The sequence below is a fragment of the Colobus angolensis genome, unplaced genomic scaffold (assembly GCF_000951035.1).
Source record: "Colobus angolensis palliatus isolate OR3802 unplaced genomic scaffold, Cang.pa_1.0 Scaffold204, whole genome shotgun sequence".
Taxonomy (NCBI): domain Eukaryota; kingdom Metazoa; phylum Chordata; class Mammalia; order Primates; family Cercopithecidae; genus Colobus; species Colobus angolensis.
In genome coordinates this window covers 3,797,749-3,818,500 of record NW_012115200.1, presented here as the reverse complement: position 1 = coordinate 3,818,500, position 20,752 = coordinate 3,797,749, and the positions used below count along the sequence as shown (strand labels likewise).

The following is a 20,752-nucleotide window of genomic DNA, read 5'->3' as shown; positions in this document are numbered from 1 at the left end:
ATGAAGCTATTTTCAGGGTAAACCACCCACACAAACTCTGGGTCTCTGTGTTTGGGGCCAGGCCCTGCCCCCGGGGTCTCTGCAGTGGAAGGACTGGAGCTGTGCTCTGGGTCCCACTGGCTGAGGCAGCACTGACTGGGTTTATCCTGGGGCTTTCTCTGTTACAAAAGTGCACCCTCATCAGATGGGGCTGGGGAGTGGCCTTCGCTGGGGTGGTCCTCCTGGCTGAGCAGGGCCGGCCCCGGGCAGGGCGGGGCCAGCACGTCCCTGTCCAGGGGCGCAAGGGTTCACTGAAGACTCAGGCAAGGGGTTTAAACACAGGCTCCCTCCCCAGGGTCAGGTTCACGGGGGGCTGTTGGAAACTCACTCCTTCCCTTGCAGCAGGGACCACTCCAAGGGCCGCGGCATGGACATGAACGGCAGCGGTGACCCGGGAGCTGCTGGCCTGGTGGCTATTTTTTCCAAGGAGACAGGGTCTCGGCTCAGGTGTCTTGGGGACAGCCACACCCTGATGTATCTCACACCCCTGCAGGCCCCACGCCAGTGGTTTCTGGGGACAGGGTGCAAGGCTGGCTTTATGGGGGTGCAGCTGGGGCCCAGAGTGGGTGCCCCCAAGACCCCATTCTTGCCTCGAATTCTTAATCATTGTTGAAGGGTGGCCTCGCACTTTTGGTTTGCACTGGGCCCTGCTTGAGCAGTGGGTGCAGAAAGTGTATCCAAAAAAGTCCCTGCAGACGTGGGAGACTCCCCGGGGCAGGCAGGGGAAGAAAGTCACCCTCCTGATGGAACAGCAGGTCCTCCTGGGGCAGAAAAGCCAGGAGCTGCCCCTGTACAGCGCCTGGTCGTCCCTGGGAAGTGCAGGAAGAAGGCGCATGTGCGTGGGAGTCAGGCGGAGGGTCTAGCCCCTGCCCTGCCCCCACCGGAGGGACCCGGCTTGAGTGTCCAGGGCCTGGTGATCTGGCAGCCCCGCAGCCTTGACCAAGCCCCTCCCTCTTCCAGGCTCTGAGAGGAGAGGCCACCCCAGGAGGAGGCCCTGCCACAGTCTAATAATAACTTCCCGCTGGTCCAGTGAGCGCCAGCGCAGGCTATTTTTAGAGTCCCCTGGCCCAGCCCCCATGTGACTCAGCCAGGCCAGTGCTGGGATGAGGAAGTCGCCCCCTGCGTGGGATGCTCCAGGCGGCCAGTGGGCAGCCCAGGCCCAGGGGTTGGCCAGCCAGGGCCTCAGGCCTGTGGAACCTGGAACAGCCGCTGCCACCCCACCCCGCCCCACCCCCCGCTGGCCACGGCTCCCTCCTGGCTCCCTGCCGGCTCCTCCCCCAAAGCTAGCATGGAAAATCTGATGTCAGAATTCCAGCTTCCGCAGGAATGTGGCCCGACCTTCACCTCCCGGAGTTGCCTTGTTGAGGCCTGAGGGGCTGGCTTGGATCTCACCCCTAGGCATGCCCTGACACCTGACAGCCCTCTTTCCAATCAGCTTGGGGTCACCTGCACCCCCCGCCCCACTGCAGCCCTGGCTGGACTAGTGCCTGCGTCTTGCTCTGCTACTGAGCACCCCAAGGTGCCATGCAGCAAGTCCTCGGGGTTGGTCTCACCCCCAGCACCCATTTGCTGGTGCAGTTGTCCGGGGGACTTGTCGCTGGGACAGTTTCTGGAGCAGGTGACTTGGGTGCCTGTGTACCTGGGAGCCAAGGGGACGGGTCCCTGCCCCAGCCATGTGTCACTGTATGACTTGGGTAGGGAGGCCCCTGATCCCACCTTTGAGGTGAGGGGAGGGTGGCAGAATCAGGAGAGAGCTGTGTGTGTGTGTGTGTGTGCACGCGTGCACGCACTGTGTGCTGTGTACTTGCAAATGCATGCTGACGTATATGGTGTGCATGTGTGTACATGCATGTATGAGCACATATTGTGTGGATGTGTACGTGTGTGTGCACTGTATCTTGTGTGCACTATGTTTGCATGTGCACAGCACACGTGTGTGCATAGTGAACATGAACTGTGCCTGCACATGCCGGGGAGCCAGTCCCTTGGGAGCATCCGTTGCTTCCTCAACATCTTCTGGTCACAAGGAAGCACTGAGTGCCTCTCACGGCCAGGCACCTTCCCACCACAGCCAGAGCCCTGCACAGTCTCTCCAGCCCAGGTCCACACGCCTCCTATGAGACTGGTGGTCTTCATGCCCCAGGTTGAAAGGGGAAGAGGGACACCACTTCACAGCCAGGGCCAGCCATAGGGCAGAGGACAGAGGACAGAGGACAGAGGGTGGAAGGCAGAGGGAGGTGGCTCTGCTGGAGCTGGGACACTTGTTTCTGCAGGGGCATGGGCATTGGGGGGCCCCTCCAGAGTCAAGGAGGCTTTGTAGTGGATGGAGAGTGAGCTGACCACCCTGGCTGGAGCTCTGGGTGCAGCAGACTGAAATGAGACACCCAGCACCCCAGTTCTCCCTTACCACTTTCCCGGGGGCTCCAAGTGGCTTTGGGCACTGTCCCCTCTGCAAGCAGGAGAACCATGCAGACAAGGGCAGCAGCTGGGGTCCCTGGCCTCCCCAGCCTCCCCAGCTCTGCCATAGCTCCCAGGTGCCATCCAGCTGTGGTACGTGTTCCCGTTTATTTCCCAGAACGAGGTCATTCGGGAAGGTAGCGTTGCTGTACAAGCCCTGGACCCCCAGCATGGGAGCCGTCCCTGGTTGGTTTTCAAGCGTTAGGGTGCTTTTATATGTAGACGAGAAAATTGCTTCCCGTGAAGATGGATGATAATAGGAAATTGTACCTTGTTGATCCCACATCTTGTTTTTCTTTTTGACTCCTAAGTTTGGCTTTAATGAAACAAAGGCAAATAAAAAGATTTATAAAAAGCGATTCATATTTTCTGGGATGGAAGCATTATGTTGTTTTTCATTAACTTCAAAATCTCTTAGAGAAAGGTTTCCATTTTAAAGGTCAGCTGGCTGCCCCTCTTGCAGACTTCCTCTTCAAACTTCCCCTGAGGTGCTCTTGGAGACAGGAAGAGCACAAACCCTAACACCTGTGGAGTCCGAGACCCAAGTCCACCATGAGAGTCTGGTAGGACTTGCAGGCAGCTGTAAGACTGGCAGAATTTGGTGGAAAACAGACTTGGCAGCCCCTCTGCTGTGCCTCCGCCACAGAGGCTGCAGTCCGGAAATGCAGACTGCCTTGGCCCACCCCGTTCCTTGCCTCACCCCGTTCCTTGCCTCTCCTGCAGGAACCCGAGGCCTGTGTCCATCAGAGCTCCAGTCGGGGGCTGCTTTGGGGCCAGCTCTGTAATTTCCCCAGGTGCCTCTTGTGGTTCCATCTCTTCTGCATCCAGGCAGGGATAGTGGCCGGGGACCTCGTCATGGTGCCACACAGACCCCCTGCCTGAAAGCGTCTCCAGGAGGGGCCTCGGGCCAGGCCAGAGGGAGAGCCCAGGAGTCGTGAGCACAGGGCTTTACAGCGTTTTTGAGTACAGGACAGACAGAGGGCTTGGAGGACAGAAGAGCTGAGCTAGACATGGATGGGGAGTCCCCAGGAACTGGCTCCCCTAGGGCCTCCATCCCGCCAGGGCTTCGTGGGGTGAACCAGCCGCAGATGGGCCCTAGAGGGAGGAAACCCATATACATGTCCTGTTTTTATCAAACGCAGAGCTGATCATCTTACACACGTGCACCACATACACACACAGCACACACCACACATACACACACCACACATACACACACCACACACACCACACATACACACACCACACGCAACCCCCCACACCCATACATACATGCGTACAAACACACACCACACATCCATACATATATATACCACACACACGTCACACACACTCACATACACATACTGCACACACATGCACACACAGCACACATCCATACATATACACACCACACACACTCACCACACACCACACACATACCACACACACATACACACACAACACACAAGCACACAAACATACATGCATACATATACATACCACACACACACCATGCACATACCACACACATACACACCACACATGACACACACACATACTCCTATGCATACATGCACACACCCACCACACATGCACACAACACACACTCACATAGACCACACACACACACCACACATATCACACACATATACCCCTATATATACATGCATACACACACCACACACACAATGCTACATGCAAACCACACATACACACACATACATACACACATACATACTGCACATACACACACCACACACACACACCCATACACACATGCATACACAAACCACACACATGCAACCCCTCGTAAGCCATTCCTGATATCCACACCAGGGAGCTCATAGATGGTCCTAGCTAAGAGAGTGAAACACCATTATTCTTCATTCTGCTGGAAAAACAGCAATACATTTTAAAATGCAGGGCAAATAGAATCCAGAAAATGAAGGAAAATATAAATAAAGCAAAATTGTAATTATAACACCCAGGCAATTAAAATAGGAAAATCTCAACAAAAATAATGTTATAAAAATATAAATTAACAAAATCTCCTCAAGAAGCCTGAGAAAAACTAAACAGGCCAATAACTACGGAAGGTGTTTGAAAAATGCCGTCTAGGAATTACCTCTAAATACAGGTTTCATGGATTGACCTTTTGCACATTTAAAGAACAAGCAATCCTCAAGCTATGTACTCCTTTCTAATTCATTTTATGAGGCCAACATTACCTTGACTGAGACACCAAACTCATTCAAAAGAGAAAACTATTGACCACTCAGAAGCAAAAATTGTAAATGGAATCCTAGCAAATCAAATCCAAGAAGACGTGAAAAGAATATGATGTCCAAATATGGTTTATCCCAGGAATGCAAAGATAGTTTAATTTCAGGAAATTAATAAGATCTATGATAGTCAAAGGTGAAAGAAAAAAAAATCTTATCTCAATGAGTTACAAAGAGGGATTTGATAAAATTCCAAATCTATTCTTAATATTCTTTTTTTTTTTTTTTTGAGACAGTCTCACTCTGTCACCAGGCTGGAGTGCAGTGGTGCAATCTCAGCTCACTGCAAGCTCCGCCTCCTGGGTTCAAGCAATTCTCCTGCCTCAGCCTCCTGAGTAGCTGGGATTACAGGCATTCGCCACCATGCCCAGCTAATATTTGTATTTTTAGTAGAGACAGGGTTTCACCATGTTGACCAGGATGGTCTCAATCTCTTGATCTCATGATCTGCCTGCCTCAGCCTCCCAAAGTGCTGAGATTACAGGTGTGAGCCACCGTGCCTGGCCTATTCTTAATATTCTTAAACAGAATAGAATATGGAGGAAGAAAAACAGCATTTGCTAGGACAATGGTCACCACAGCAAAAGCTGAACCCCAGGCTGGAGGCAGCCCATTGATATGCGGCTTCATGTGGTGCCAAGTCAGGGAAACCAAGTCACGGTAGCTGGAGCAAGTGAGGGAATTTACCAGAAGGCTCGCTGGGCATCTCACACATCCCACAGAAGAGTGAAAGGAGCTGTTTGTCTGTGGGAACCATGAGCTTCCGCCATGGAGTCCTGCCAGGGGTAAGCTCAGCTCCTGGTCTCTGTGTCCCTGGGTTCAGATTCTAGTCTGCCAGCAGGGTCTGAAAGATGGACCAGGCAGCCAAAACGCATCTGTGGGAGGCCACCCTTATAGAGGGTGGGGGATGAGAGGAGGGCTTGGGTGGACCTGGGTCACTGGGGATGAGAGGAGGGTTCAGGTGGACCTGGATCGTTGGGGATGAGAAAAGGACTCAAGTGGACCTGGATTGTTGGGGATGAGAGGAGGGCTTGGGTGGACCTGGGTCATTGGGGATGAGAGGAGGGTTCAGTGGACCTGGGTTGTTGGGAATGAGAGGAGGACTCAGGTAGGCCTGAGTCACTGGGGATGACAGAAAGACTCCAGTGGACTTGGGTCATTGGGAATGAGAGAAGGACTCGGGTGGACCTGGGTCACTGGGGATGAGAGGAGGGCTCGGTTGAGCTGGGTTGTTGGGGATGAGAGGAGGACTCGGGTGGACCTGGGTCACTGGGGATGAGAGGAGGGCTCGGTGGACCTGGGTTGTTGGGAATGACAGAAAGACTCTGGTGGACTTGGGTCATTGGGGATAAAAGGAGGGCTCGGTGGAGCTGGGTTCTTGGGTATGAGAGGAGGAGGACTCGGGTGGACCTGGTCATTGGTGGCACCTACCCAGCTCTGTGTCTCTTCCTTCACCCATCCACCCTGGGAATGGGCAAGTGACCTGGGGTGACAATCAGCACATTGTTTTCCTGGCCAGAGGTGGACAAGAGGTCCCAGGAGACCAGTGAAGCATAATTAGACTTTTTCTGCAAATTCTGGAAAAAATACACACATTCTTCCCTTGGATTCATACCCAAGGGGACATGCAGTCTAGAGCTATTGCAGCCATCTCGTGACAGAGAGGGGAAGCACATACACACACTTAGAACCTAGGCTGGGATGCTTGATCCAGCCACACCTGAATCTCACAGCTATGTGTAAATGAGCAAATGCTCTTGAAGCTAATTTGATTGGTTTTTTTTTTCTGTCTTTTGCAGGAGTCTAGATGAACGTAGGCAGCAGCCAAAGGCCACAGTTACAGCAAACCTACCCACTTTCACCACTGTCATATTGTCCTAAAATTTCCAGCCAGTGCAAAAAAAACATGAAAAACAAAAAATTCGGCCACTGGAAAAGAGGAAAAGTCATTGTTATTAGCTGACGACGTGAATGTCTTCCTGAAAACCTTAAGGGAGCCAATTGGAAAACAACCAGAAATAGGAGCCTTGAGTTAGGTGACTGTTGATCTGCTTTCTGTCACCTTGGACGAGTTTCGCCTGTCCTGGTGTTTCACAGCCCTGGAATCCTGCAGTATGTAGCCCTCTGTCTGGCTTGCTAAGTGTAATGTTCTTGAGATTCATTCATGCAGCTGTGTATACCTGCAGTGATTGTTTCTCTTACTGATTGCTGAGAAGGGTTCCATCGTATGCATTTTCCAGTCTATTTGTTCGTCCGTTGTTAGACATTTGAGTTATTTCCAGCTTGGGACTCTTATGAACAAAACTGCGATAAACATGCATATGCAAGCCTTTGTGGATATGTGCTTTCTTTTGTCCAGGATAAATGTCTCAAAGTGGGCTTCCTGGGTCTCATGGTAAGTGTATATTTCACTTTCTGCATCACTTTACAGTCTCATCGTCCTCATTCCTCATTTCCCCGATAACTGAGGATGTCAGTATCTGGTATGGTCTGGATCCTGGTCTTGGCCCAAATCTCATGTTCAGTTGTAATCCCCAATGTTGGAGTTGAGACCTGGTGTAGGTGATAGGATCGTGGGGTGGATTTCTCCCTTGGCTGCTGTAGTCACAATAGTGAGTTAGTTCTCGTGAGATCTTGTTGTTTAAAAGTGTGTAGCACCTCCGCTCCATCTCTCTTCCTCCTGCTCTGGCCATGGGACGTGCTGGCTCCCCCTTCACCTTCTGTCATGATTGTAACTTTCCTAAGGCCTCCCCAGAAACCTTCTCTGCCACTATGCCTTCCTGTACAGACTGCAGAACCATGAGCCAATTAAACCTCTTTTCTTTATAAATTACCCAGTCTCAGGTATTTATTTACAGCAGTGCAAGGATGACTAAATACAGTATCCTTTTGTGTGCTTAGTTGGCCATTTGTACATCATTTCTTATAATTTGTCTGTTCAACTTTTTGTCCATTTATGAAACTAGTTGATTTGCTTTCTTATTGAGTTATAAGTGATTTTTATGTATTGTGGGGAAAGTCATTTGTCATTTATAGGCATTGCAAATATTTTCTCACAGTCTGTGGCTTGTCTTTTCATCGATTTAATGATGTCTTTGGAAGACAAAAAGAATTTAATTTTTATGACATCCAATTGAACAACTTTTTTTTATAGTAACTGCCTTTTCTGTCCTAAGAAATGTTTGTTAACTCAGAATCACAAAGTTTTCTTCTGTGTTTTAGTCTAGAAGTTTTATAGAATTAGCCTCCACATTTAGGTCCATGATCAGTGTTAAGGTCTTTTTTAAGGATATGGTCTGGGTCAGGGTTCATTTTGTGTGTACGGATGTCCAATTGTTTCAGCACTATTTGTTGAAAAGGCTATTTTTTGGCCAGGTGCGGTGGCTCATGCTTGTAATCCCAGCACTTTGGAAGGTCAAGGCAGGAGGATCACGAAGTCAGGAGGTTGAGACCATCCTGGATAACACGTGAAACTCCGTCTCTTCTAAAAATACAAAAAATTAGCTGGGCATGGTGGCGGGCACCTGTTGTCCCAACTACTCAGGAGGCTGAGGCGGGAGAATGGTGTGAAACTGGGAGGCGGAGCTTGCAGTGAGCTGAGATCGCACCACTGCACTCCAGCCTGGGCGACAGAGAGAGAGTCATCTCAAAAAAAGAGAGAAGAGAAAGAAAAAGCTATTTTTCCCACACTGAATTGGCTTTGAATCTTTGTCAAAATCAATTGACTATATATGCATGGGTGTATTTCTGAGATCTGTTTTGTTTGACTCATCTATGTGTCCATTTTTTTCCTTTCTCAAAACCACAGTGTCTTGACTACTATACCTTTACAATAAGACTGAAAATCAGGTAGTGCGAGTCCTCCAACGTTGTTCTTTTTCAAAACTGTTTGGGCCATTCTAGTTATTTTGTCTTTCCATACACATTTTACAATTTTATTTTTTATTTCTACTACCCAAAAAATCCTGCTGGTATTTTTTATGAGAATTTTGTTAAATCTGGGATCCACTGAGGAAGAATTGTCATGTTAGCAATATTAAGTTTTCCAATCTATGAACATGGTATCTCTCTCTATTTAGTTCTTTGCTTTCTTTAATTAACGTTTTATTGTTTTCAGTGTACAGGTGCTCATACATATTTTGTTCAACTTATACATAAGTGTTTTGCGTTTTTTGCTGCTGATGATGTAAATGGCACTTTTTTTGTTTTTTGTTTTTTTTGAGACGGAATCTTGCTCTGTCACCCAGGCTGGAGTGCAGTGGTGCAATCTCAGCTCATTGCAAGCTCTGCCTCCCGGGTTCACACCATTCTCCTGCCTCAGCCCCCTGAGTAGCTGTGACTACAGGTGCCTGCCACCACGCCTGGCTATTTTTTTTTTTTTTTCGGTAGAGATGGAGTTTCACCATGTTAGCCAGTGTGGTCTCGATCTCCTGACCTCATGATCCACCAGCCTCAGCCTCCCAGAGTGCTGGGATTACAGGTGTGAGCCACCGGGCCCGGCCAGTACTTAGTTTTTTGTTTTTTTTTTTTTTTTTTTTTTGAGACGGAGTCTCGCTCTGTCACCCAGGCTGGAGTGCAGTGGCCGGATCTCAGCTCACTGCAAGCTCCGCCTCCCGGGTTTACGCCATTCTCCTGCCTCAGCCTCCTGAGTAGCTGGGACCACAGGCGCCCACCACCTCGCCCGGCTAATTTTTTGTATTTTATTTTTTAGTAGAGACGGGGTTTCACCGGGTTAGCCAGGATGGTCTCGATCTCCTGACCTCGTGATCCGCCCATCTCGGCCTCCCAAAGTGCTGGGATTACAGGCTTGAGCCACCGCGCCCGGCCTTAATTTTTAAAAAAGATTTCCAGTTGTTCATTGCTAGTATATGGAGATTAATTGACTTTGTATGTGGCCTCGTTTAACTCATTTACTAGTTTCAGCAGATTTTTGGTAGATTCCTTGGGATTTTCTACAGACTATGATTTTCTAGACAATTGTGCCGCCTTCACATAGAGACAGTTTTATGTTTTCCTTTCTCATCTTTCTGTCTCGGATTTCTTTTTCCTTGGCAGGTGAGGCCCTCTGGCCCAGCAGACCACAGGAGCAGGAAGAGCTGCCGTTCTTGCTCCCAGCCCCATGGGAAACGCATTTGGTCTTCACGGCTAAGAACGGTGGGAGCTCTGAGGTTTCTGTAGATGCCCTTATGGAGCGAAGGAAGTTTTCTTTGGCTCCTTTGCTGAGAGTTTTCATCATGAATGAATGTTGAACTTTGTTAAAAATTTTTTTTTACACATCAGCTGAGATGATCATGCGTTTCTTTAGTCTGTTGATACGGTGAGTTATGTTGATGGGTGCTTTGCTTGTTTTGTTTTGTTTTTGTTTTTGCAGAGATAGGGTCTCACTCTGTCACCCAGGCTGGAGTGCAGTGGCGCTGTCACGGCTCACTGCAGCCTCGACCTCCCAGGCTCGAGTGACCCTCCCGCTTCAGCCTCTCAGGTAGCTGGGACTACAGGCGTGCGCCACCATGCCTGGCTAGTTTTTGTGCTTTTCGTAGAGACGGGGGTTTTGCTATGTTGCCCAGGTTGGTGTCAAACTCCTGAGCTCAATCTTCCCACCTCGGTTTCCAAAAGTGCTGGGATTACAGGCATGAGCTGCCGTGCCCAGCCCACTGACCGATTTTCAGATGAGGAACCAGTCCTGCATTTCCAGGATAAATCCCACTGGGTCACGAAATGTTGTCGTTCTCCTGTAATCCTGGACCCGCTATGTTACTATTTCGTCGAGCGATTTCACTGCTCCTGAGAGGTGCTGGTCTGCGGTTGTCTTTTCTTGTGATACCTTTGTCCTTGTTCACTGCGTGCCTGGGACCAGGACAAAGGTTTGCTGAGACTGTCTGGTTAATCTCTGTGAGGGTCCGTCACCATGCGCCAGGCTAGCGTAGGGGACAGAGCTGGCCCAGAGCACACAGTGGGCCTCGCAGAGGCCAGGCCAGGCTCATGGTGACTCCTGAGGGGACAGAGCTGGCCTGGAGCACAGAGTGGGCCTCGCAGAGGCCAGGCCAGGCTCATGGTGACTCCTGAGGGGACAGAGCTGGCCTGGAGCACAGAGTGGGCCTCGCAGAGGCCAGGCCAGGCTCATGGTGACTCCTGAGGGGACAGAGCTGGCCTAGAGCACACAGTGGGCCTCGCAGAGCCAGGCCAGGCTCTTGGTGACTCCTGCCCACATGTTTCTGTGAGGACCCATGTCTCGGCTCTGTGTCACAGCCACAACCCACCTCCCAGGCTCCTGGGGCCCAGCCTGTCTCAGGAGGAAAGGGCAGAGTGGGGCTTGTGAGCCTCTGGGGGTGCCAGTGAGTCCCTCACAGGGAGTGTCTGGAAGCTCGGCCCGGGCTGTCTGCTGTCCTGGGCCAGCCTGAGCGCCTGGCTTCCCGGGAAAGAGGCTCCGGGGAGATGGCTCCCGAACCTGGGCGGTGGTGGCAGAGCCCAGCAGCAGGAGCAGGTCTCCAGGGACGACCAAGGGAGCCAGCTGGGGTGTGGGGGGAGCAGGCAGGTGGGAGGAACTGAGGGCAACCTGCCTGGGTGGGAGTCAGTGTCCTCCGCAAGCTGTCGGTGAGCTTGGTGGGCTCTCCTGCCATTGTGGGAATAACGCCCACCGTGGCCCTCACAACTAGGAAAGGGTGGGCTCTCAGCCCCCACCCCTGGGGCAGGAGAGGGGGTGATTAGCCACACCTGGAGATTGTTCCAGACCTGGGCCGGGACTTAGAGACCCGTGGGGGGCCTGGAGTCCTGGGACCCCCAGAGGAGGGCTGGGCAGGGCTGGGCGGGATCCTGCCTCTGGCTGGGTGTGGACTCCAGAGAGGGCCCGGCCGGAGGCTGACCAAGGGGTCCTGGGAACCAGGAAGCCGTTGGAGGGTCTGAGCAGGAGGGTCACACCCTGGCCTGCAAGCTCTCGCGTCATTTGGTTTCCTCTGAAGACGCAAGTCCAGCTGAGAGGCTGCTTCTGTTCTTCAGGGTCCTACTCTGGCTGCTCTGGAGACCCTATCCCTGAGATCCACGGTCCAAGACAGGGAGAGCGGATATCAAGGCCAGCGGCCCTCCCCACCCCTCCACCATGGTCAGAGCGGTCACTGGGAGGGGTTTGGAGGAGCCGGCAGGGCCTCGTGGGAGGACCCCCCGAGAGCAGGGTGGCAGCATTCCGCCCACTTCAGCCCCAACCCTCTAGAACTTTGCCACGGAGGGCTCAGGGCCAGCGGCGTCACACCACCCCTGGACTCAGGGGCTCTTTGCTGGGCCTGGCCTGCCTTGTGCTCAGCCCTCACTCCGGGCATCACAGGGTGGTCCCAGGTCTACTCTATGACTGGGTCTCTGCACCTGCAAATGTCCCTCAGAGCCAGGCACAGGACCAGGCCCCAGGCAGTCACACTCAGAAGGGTTTGGATGATGGTCGTTCCCAGCCCTGGCCTGGCTCGAGGGTTTGGGGGCCCCGGGTGGGTGGCAGGAGGATCCTGGTAGCTGCAGAGCTAGACACAGGCTCTGCACAGGAGGATGGTGGGAATAACACACAGAGGTGGGGGGGGCTGCAGTGGGAGAAAGATGGGCTTGGCAGGAGGCAGGGGGTGGGGTGGGAACCATGACAGGGCCACAGGGAGGTGGCTGCAGGTCAGGGCTTGCGGTCCGGACACAGGTGTGAGGTCTCCCCGTGAGAGCAGGAGCTGGCTGAGCCCATCCTGGCCTCCCGGGAACTGAGGGTTCATAGGGCGGGGCTGTACCCAGGGAGGCAAGGTCCTGTGGCTGTCACAGGTTGTCACTGCCTGGGAAATCCCAACCTCCAGCCCAGATTCAGCCCAGATTCAACTCTGGTGAGGACTTGGAGTAGCAGAAAAATCCTCAATGCCCCACCTCCGAAGGCTGAGGGACACTTCAGTGCTGACCTAGGCTCAGCCCAGACTCAGGAGGGCCCTGTGTGGGCGGGCTGCCCCTCCCCTGCCCCGCTGGCCTGTTGTTTGAGGCTGTCCTTCCAGAGGGTGACGGGGCTTCATTCCTGGATGGAAAAGTGCACGGCACCCCCATCTCTGCCACGACACCTGGTGATACCAGCACATCTGAACACAGCAGGCACTGGCACACTTGCCAGCCCAGATGTGGTGGAGGCCGCTCCTGGGCCTCTCCCCTTCTCCCCGGCGACACCCAGGCCTCCTTTCTGCACCAAGAAACTGCCCACTTGGCCTAGCCCCTGGGCCCTGGCACAGCAGTTCCCTCTGCCTTCGGCTCTTTTCCCCGGATCACACGCAGCTGGCGTCCTTCCCCTCCGTGCCCCCTTGGGGGAGACTTTGCAGGTCAATCCAGTGAGATTCCCGTTACATCCCCTGCTTTGTTGCTATCAAGACATCTGCGCTCAGTGGATGATCCTGAGTGTATGTTTGCTCACCCACATGCCTTCAATACTTACCACTAGAATGTAGGCTCCCGAGAGCAGGGACCCCGTGCCCAAGAGTGGCCTTTTCACAGCAGGAGCTGCACGCTTGCTTGCTGGGTGTGTGAGGACCAGAACAGCCCCCTCCTGCACTGGGCACACCTCAGGTTGGCTGCCCTTTGAAGGTGAAGCTCTGGGACTTCTGGGGGGCTCCAGAAGGGAGAACAGCTCCATGTGGTGGGGGCTGTTGGCTGACTCCCTGGTTGCCCTGGAGGGTCTGGAGCCTGTGGGCATATGGGTGTTCATATGGGTGTTGATTGTGATATGATGGATTCTTCTGTGTACTTCGGAGGATTTTCTCCTTAGTTTGAATAGTAAACTGTAAACTCAAATAGACCCAGGACCTGGCTGGTGGAGAGCTGGGTCCCTGGTTGGGGCTGACCACGGAGGCCCAGGGTCTGTCTCTCCTTGGACAATGCCCAGGCTGGGCAGGCAAGGAGCTGGGCTGGCCTCTGCCAGTGACAGTTCCTGGCAGGGACACCTGGCTGGTCCCCAGTGCCCTGGGCCAGTAACCCTGCAGCAGAGAATCTAATGCTAGCAAGGCCTGAGCCGTGGGTCATCTGTGAAGTGGCCTGCCCACTGTCATAAGAGGTGCGCCCCTGTCTGCTTGAGGCCAGGCTCAGCGAGGCAACCGGTGAGCTGCCTCTTGCTTGAGAGCTCAGGCCCCAGTATTCTGCTGTGGCCACAGCTGCGCACCCACGTATTGGCCTACACAGCAGGCCTCGGGCTGCTCCCTGCGTCACAGGTGCTCCAAAGGAATGTGGATGCCTGAGTTCTGCCCTGGAGGGACCAGGCACAGCCTGGACATCGAGACGTTTACATCTCCTCAAGGAGTCATCCTATGTGACCCCACTGTGGCTCCAGACGGCTTACAAAGGGCTCTCACCTGTGCCTGCTTGTTGGCGCTTCACTGTGTTCCCATTCGACAAGGAAACCGAGGCTCCAACGATCAGCTGAAGTCACGGGTGGTAAGAGGCCAAGCTGAGGCCCCATGCCCCATCCCTGGTTCTAGGCAGCCTTTGCCCCAACCTGTCCCTCACCGTGGCCCCCCAGGGTCTCCTGAAGCTTCCTTCTCTCCTTCAAATCTCAGTTTGGTCCGTGGTCAGTCAGTTGTGCTGAGTGGGCTAAAGTTCATAGCTCCAGCCAGGTACAGCCCTGGGCAGCACCAGCACCCTCAGTTTCAAGGGGTCCTGGGAAGGCTGGCTTGGGAAGAGTTCCCAGCCTGAAGGGTATAGGTGGGCCAGCAGGTGGGTCACCATCGTCCATGATGTGTGGACTGTGAGCTTCTTCTGAGAGGAAACGTTTCCCCAGGCAAGTGTGTTGGGGGAAGGGAGTGTGCCCTGCAGGCAGGTGTGGCCCTGGGTAGCTGCACGGTGTGGTGCATGTGACCCCAGGCAGGTGCATGGTGGGTGGTGTGGCCCTGGGCAGGTGCATGGTGGGTGGCGTGGCCCTGGGTAGCTGCACGGTGTGGTGCATGTGACCCCAGGCAGGTGCATGGTGGGGTGTGGCCCTGGGCAGGTGCACGGTGGGTGGTGTGGCCCCAGGCAGGTGCATGGTGGGGTGTGGCCCTGGGCAGGTGCATGGTGGGTGGTGTGGCCCCAGGCAGGTTCTTGGTGGGGGAGATGTGCATGGTGGTGGGGTATGACCCCAGGCAGGTGCATGACCAGGTGGTGTGACTAGAAGGCTTACTCCATCCTTGGTGGAAGGGGAGGCCCTCACTGCCTGGGCCCTCTTTTTGGGTCACAGGCTTGCTGTCCCTCTTGTTGCCCATTTCTGGGCCTGTGTCAGCTAAGGTGACTTTCAGCAGCCACCATCGTGCACAGAGAAGGACCTCTGCACCTCTCAGGGTCCCTGGCCTGACAAGAAGAAACTGAAGCCAAAGGCAGCCCGAGCTTCAGGGCGCCATGGGCCCCTTGGGGGCTGCGGCTCATCAAATGCCCTCTTTCTAAGGGTTTCCTCGGCGCCTTCATTCCCTGCCCAGCATTCCAGTGGCCTCCTCCGGGATGCCTTTTAATATCCCTGCCAAATTGAAATGGGAGCCACCTAATTACAACCAGAACATCCTGCCCTTGGACGCGCTCCCTTGATCCACGGAGGGACCGTTCCCTCTGTTGTTCGTGTCCTGACCGGACTTGGAGGGGTGAGAGACTTGAAACCTGCATGTGTCTGGCCAGGAAGGACCAGCAGCTGTAGTGACACAGAGAGCAGAGCCCAAAGCGCTGACTCTGGTTCCTGTCAGGGTGCAGAGGCTGGAGGTCCCAGAGTGACCGTCCCTATCACTGGCGCTGAGCTCTGTATGGGAACGGAGGAAACAAAGGCGTCCACTGCCTTGGGGGCCCAGCACCTTCGCACCATCTTCGGGACTTGCCGTTTTCCAGGGCTATGGTCGGCACCGGGGACCTCCGAATGCAGCCCCTCCCTGCACCAGCAGCCTGGGCCTTCCACCCTTCTTGGGACATTGGGGTTATCAGAAAACCACAGGCCAGGCCTCCTTCAGATAGTGCCTGAAAAGATCCCAGAATTCAGCACTAGGAGGGGCTCCTTCTCCTGCTGCACCCCTATCCCAGACAGCCCTCCTTGTTCTGTGGGGGCACTAGGCCCCGGGTCTTCCAAGGGGCCCAGGTCCCCAGATGTGAGCTCACGGCTGAGAATGGCTCTCCACCTGGCCCGGGGTCTGCCCATTCCAGCGGCCGCACACATCTGGGGCTCCTGTTCACTGCGGCCCCTCCTCTGCCCTGGCCTCAGTTCTGCCTCCCAGCCTGGAACCCCTACCCCAAAGCACACACTTCCCAGGAAGCTGAAAGGACCTCAGGGTGGGGCCCACCCTGCTGGATGGAAGGAAACAGCAGGGTGTGCAGGGCAGGAACGTCCCTGGGGGGCTCTCGGGGTGCGCCTGCCACCCCTCTACATCCCTCTGTTCCACCCCCACACCCGTCAGCTTGAGTGTAATGGCTAACCGTGGCATTTGGGAGGCCAAGTCTCAGAAAAATCAGGCCATGTTTTGGTCTGTTTGTTTGATATTCTGAGCATTTCTATGAAGAATGAGTTCCTGCAGGCTCTGAAGGCTGAGAGGTTCTGCCAAAGGGCACAGACCCTGCCCTCCCTCCGCCGTTGTCAGCAGGGCTGGGATGACCCTGTCTGGGAGGCCACGGGAGGCAGGACTTGGTCTAGTGCCTGACGTCTGGTGCCAGCAGGACTGTTCCTGGGGAGGCCTGGGCATGCCACCCTGAGGGAAGGGAGGGTCTAGGCAGGGGGCTGTGTGGGTCTAAAGTCCTCAGCTGACCCCAGAAGGAGCTGGCTGCTGTGGCCATCACGATAGCCTAAGTCTCGGGCAGACTCAAGCCTCTGTGTCCTGCACTGACTGGACGTGGGATACAGGCCAGCCCCAGGGTCCTGGGCAGCACGTCTCCCCAGATACGTCCACTGGTGGGAGCAGCTTTCTCCAGGCCTCGTGTCGCTGTTACCGAATGGGGCCAGCAGTCGGGGCCGTCACCTGAGACCCACCCATTTCCTGCTGGCACCTGGGAGGTGGTGCCCTTTGGCCTAAGCAGCTCCCTGTGCTTGGCCCAGCCTGGCCTGGGAGTGTGGTGGACAGGGTGCATTCTGTCCCTGACACCCCTGCCTGGGCAGGGCCCTTCCAAGCGGTGGATTGGACTGGGCATGGAGGCTGAGGGCTGGCAGGGCCAGTCCCCACAGCCACAGAAAGGATCCTCATGGAGGCTGGCAGGAAACGCTGCAGGAGCCTCCGATACAGGCGTCCCAGGCCTTGCTACCCTGTCCGGGGAGGCTCTCTGTGCCCGCCCCTTCCTCCACCTGGGAGTCCCGCTGGGGGGTCTGCAGACAGGCAGCCCTGGGTATCCCCTACGCTGCTGCTGAGAGGCCACCCTTGGAAGCTGCTCCCGAGATGGAGGAGAATGGGGCAAGCAACTTCCAGGCAGAGAAAGCGGAAGCCTCAGGATCCTTATGGATGCTGCTACTTTCTCTTGCTCTCTCTTTTTTCTTTTTTTTAACAGTTGAGGATTAACCCGCTGATTCCAGGCTGCGTTTGAGGTGATCCCGAGCGATACGCTCGCTCAGATTGAGAGACTCAGATAAACCGTCTCTGAGCAGATCCTTAATAACCGACCTTCCTAACGCGTCATTACAAGAGATAAACCTAAATAAAGATTTCCTTTGCCACTGACTTATCTTGGCCTAAATATCGTGGAGAATTTCCAAGACTGCCTACGCCCAACACACAACGTGTAGCCGAACGGCACATCAAAACGGAAACGGGTGTGGTGAGCCCGGCAGGGCACACAGAGGAGGTCAGGGCACACGAGAGTGCTCCTAAGGGTGCGACGCAGCAGAGCCAGGAAGGCTGGTGAGGACCCTGCAGGCTCCTAAGGGTGCGACGCAGCAGAGCCAGGAAGGCTGGTGAGGACCCTGCAGGCTCCTAAGGGTGCGACGCAGCAGAGCCAGGAAGGCTGGTGAGGACCCTGCAGGCTCCTAAGGGTGCGACGCAGCAGAGCCAGGAAGGCTGGTGAGGACCCTGCAGGCCAGCAGCTCCCCGGACGCTCCCGTACACGGTGACCCTTTGGGGTGGAATTCAGTCCCCGGACCGGGTTGGCCTAGAAACATCCTCTGAGGAAACTAGTTGGGATGTTACCTTTTCTCTTGACACAGCTTTACTGAGGTAGAGTTCACACGCCAGCCCCTCATCCCTCCGACGTGTGCAGTTCAGCGACTATTGGTGCATGTACAGAAATCCCTCTGAAGTGTGCACGCTCAAGTCAGTGGTTGGTGCATGCACAGAATCCCTCTGACGTGTGCAGTTCAGAGGTTGTTGGTGCATGCACGGGCATGCTCAATTCTGGACATTTTCATCTTCCTCCAAATAAACCCTGGGGCTGGGCACAGCAGCTCGTGTCTGTAATATCAGAGGAAGGAGAGCGAGACCGCAGGATCCCTTGAGCCCAGGAGTTAGACCAGCCTGGGCAACATAGTGAGACCCCACCTCTATAAAAAAATACAAAAGTCAGCTGGTGGTTTTATGCGCCTGTGGTCCCAGCTACTCGGGAGGCTGAGGCAGGAGAATGGCGTGAAGCTAGGAGGCAGAGCTTGCAGTGAGCCGAGATTGCACCACGGCACTCCAGCCTGGGCAACAGAGCGAGACTCCATCTCAAAAAACAGACAAACAAACAAACAAACAAAACAAGTCACCTGGGATTCCAACTTAAACAGGGTAATTGGGTAATTTATTTTGACTTTTTCAGTAGATATCTTTCCAAATTGATATATAGTTTTGGACCTTTACGCTTTGCACATGTGAAGATCTGAATATGTGTAAGGTTAACTGCATTACAAGCATTTGGGAAAGTCTGTAGTTAGGCAAATAGAGTCCTCTAAAAAGAAGTGGAGTTTCACAGTTTCACAGTCTCAGCTAAAAAGATTTAAAGAAGCTTAGGTAAGTTTACAAATGGGACCGAATACTAATAAAAAGTGTTGAAATTAGTTAGGTTTAAAAATAGAATATCATGAAAAAAGATAGAATATGTGGTGTGTAAGCTAAGGTTAACCCTTAAGAAAGAAACGGTTTGCAGTCAAATGCTCTGCCCCTGAACTATATCCCCAAGAAACAGGATTTGCAGTTCTCATTTTGATAAACGGTACTTTTGTGGGATTTTTTTCAATGCTTTTACTTTGGTAAGACGCAGACAGCATGCAATTCAGCATCTTACCCCCGTCTGCGTGTGCAGTTCCGTGACCCACGTCTGCGGGTGCAGTTCCGTGACCCACGCCTGCGGGTGCAGTTCCGTGGTGTTAGTTGCTCACGACGTTGTGACCCCATCATCACCACCCGTCTCTAGATCTGTTTTCATCGTGGGGAACTGAAACTCGGTCCCCATGAAACGCCCACTCCCCATTCCCATCTCCCCAGCCTCAGGGAGCCTCCATTCTGCTTTCTGTCTCGGCGAGTTTGGCTCCTCTGGGAGCCTCAGGTACACAGAGTCAGGCAGTACTTGCCCTTCTGGGTCTGGCTTCTCTCCTTTACGACAGTGTCTTAAAGACCCATCCGTGTTGTAGCACACGCCAGGTTTTCCTTCCTTTTAAAGACTGAGTTAAATTCCATTCTGTCGATATCCTGCATTTCGTTTTCCAATCATCTGTGATGGATGCCCGTGTTGCTTCTGCCCCTTGGCCATGGTGACTAATACTGCTGTGAACATGGTGAGCACACATTGCTTGAGACCTGCTTCCAATTCTGTGTATATACCCAGACGCAGGCTTGCTGGGTCCCGGGGTGATCCTATTTCTAATGTTTTGAGGAATCATCATACTGTTTTCCACAGTGGCTGCCCCATTTCACATTCTTACCAAAAGTGCATGAGGGTTCCAATGTAACCATATCTTCACCAACAATTGTTATTTTCTGTTTTTCAAAATAGTAACCATCCTCATGGTTGTAACGTAGTATCTCCTTGGAGTTTTATTCACATTATTCAACGGATTTATTATTCTGTTACTCCATTCTCACACTGTTATAAAGACATATGCGAGACTGGGTAATTTATAAAGGAAAGAGGTTTAATTGGCTGGGGAGGCCTCAGGAAACTTACCATCATGGCAGAAGGGGAAGCAAACACCTCCTTCTTCTCATGGCAGCAGCAAGGAGAAGTGCCAAGCAGAAGGGGGAAAAGCCCCTTATAAAACCATCAGATCTTGTGAGATCTCACTCACTAGCGTGAGAACAGCAGCATGAGGGTAACCACACCCACAATTCTATTACCTCCCACCAGGTCCTTCAAATGACACATGGGGATTATGGAAACTACAGCTCAAGATGACATTTGAGTGGGGATGCAGGCAAACCGTATAAGTTATCCAGGAGGATCCAGGCCCAAATTACAATGGATACAGGACCAACACATGATGGAACCAGGTTCGGCCCATGATAAACCCAAGCTCAGCTCAGGTTGGATCCAGGCTCAGCTAAGGTTGGACCCAGGCTCAGCCCATGATGGATCTAGGGCCAGCTTAGGTTGGACTCAGGCTCAGCCCATGATAGACCCAATCCCAGGCCACAGTAGACTCAAGATCAGCCCTCAATGGACCCAGGCTAAGGCCACAGTGGACCTAGTATCAATCCAGGAGGGACCCAGGATCAGCCCATGATGGAGCCAGACTCAGCCCAGGATGGATCCAGGATCAACCCTGGCAGTTTTGAAGGAGGAAACTGGGTCACAGTAGATGCATCTCATTCTGGACTCCTGGCATCTGGGAGCTGTTTGATGATAGAACGATAGGCTTTAACACTGAATAGGATTACATCCTACCTGCCTTCAAGTTGCTTAAAAGAAGCATTTTCTCACCTCTCCTGAGACCAGTGGGAAAGTCCCCAGGAGTCAGTAGGTCTGGGTTGGAGGTCAATGCGCTGGAAGCTGAATGAACTCTGCCGTGCCAGAAGCCAGCAAGTGCACAGCAAAGCTACCCAGAGAGAGTGTAAACACACAGGATGAAGCTGGGCTAATGCCCCTCAGCCCAGCACCTTCCACTG

At 53.5% G+C, this 20,752-nt stretch overlaps 1 long non-coding RNA gene across 1 annotated transcript; it reads left to right on the top strand.

Moving 5' to 3' along the window:
• The first annotated feature begins 367 nt into the window (after positions 1-367).
• LOC105511778 lies at positions 368-7,083 on the top strand. The gene is made up of 2 exons (XR_001001765.1): positions 368-448; positions 6,560-7,083. It is a non-coding gene; the product is annotated as an uncharacterized LOC105511778 (long non-coding RNA).
• Positions 7,084-20,752: the final 13,669 nt, after the last annotated feature.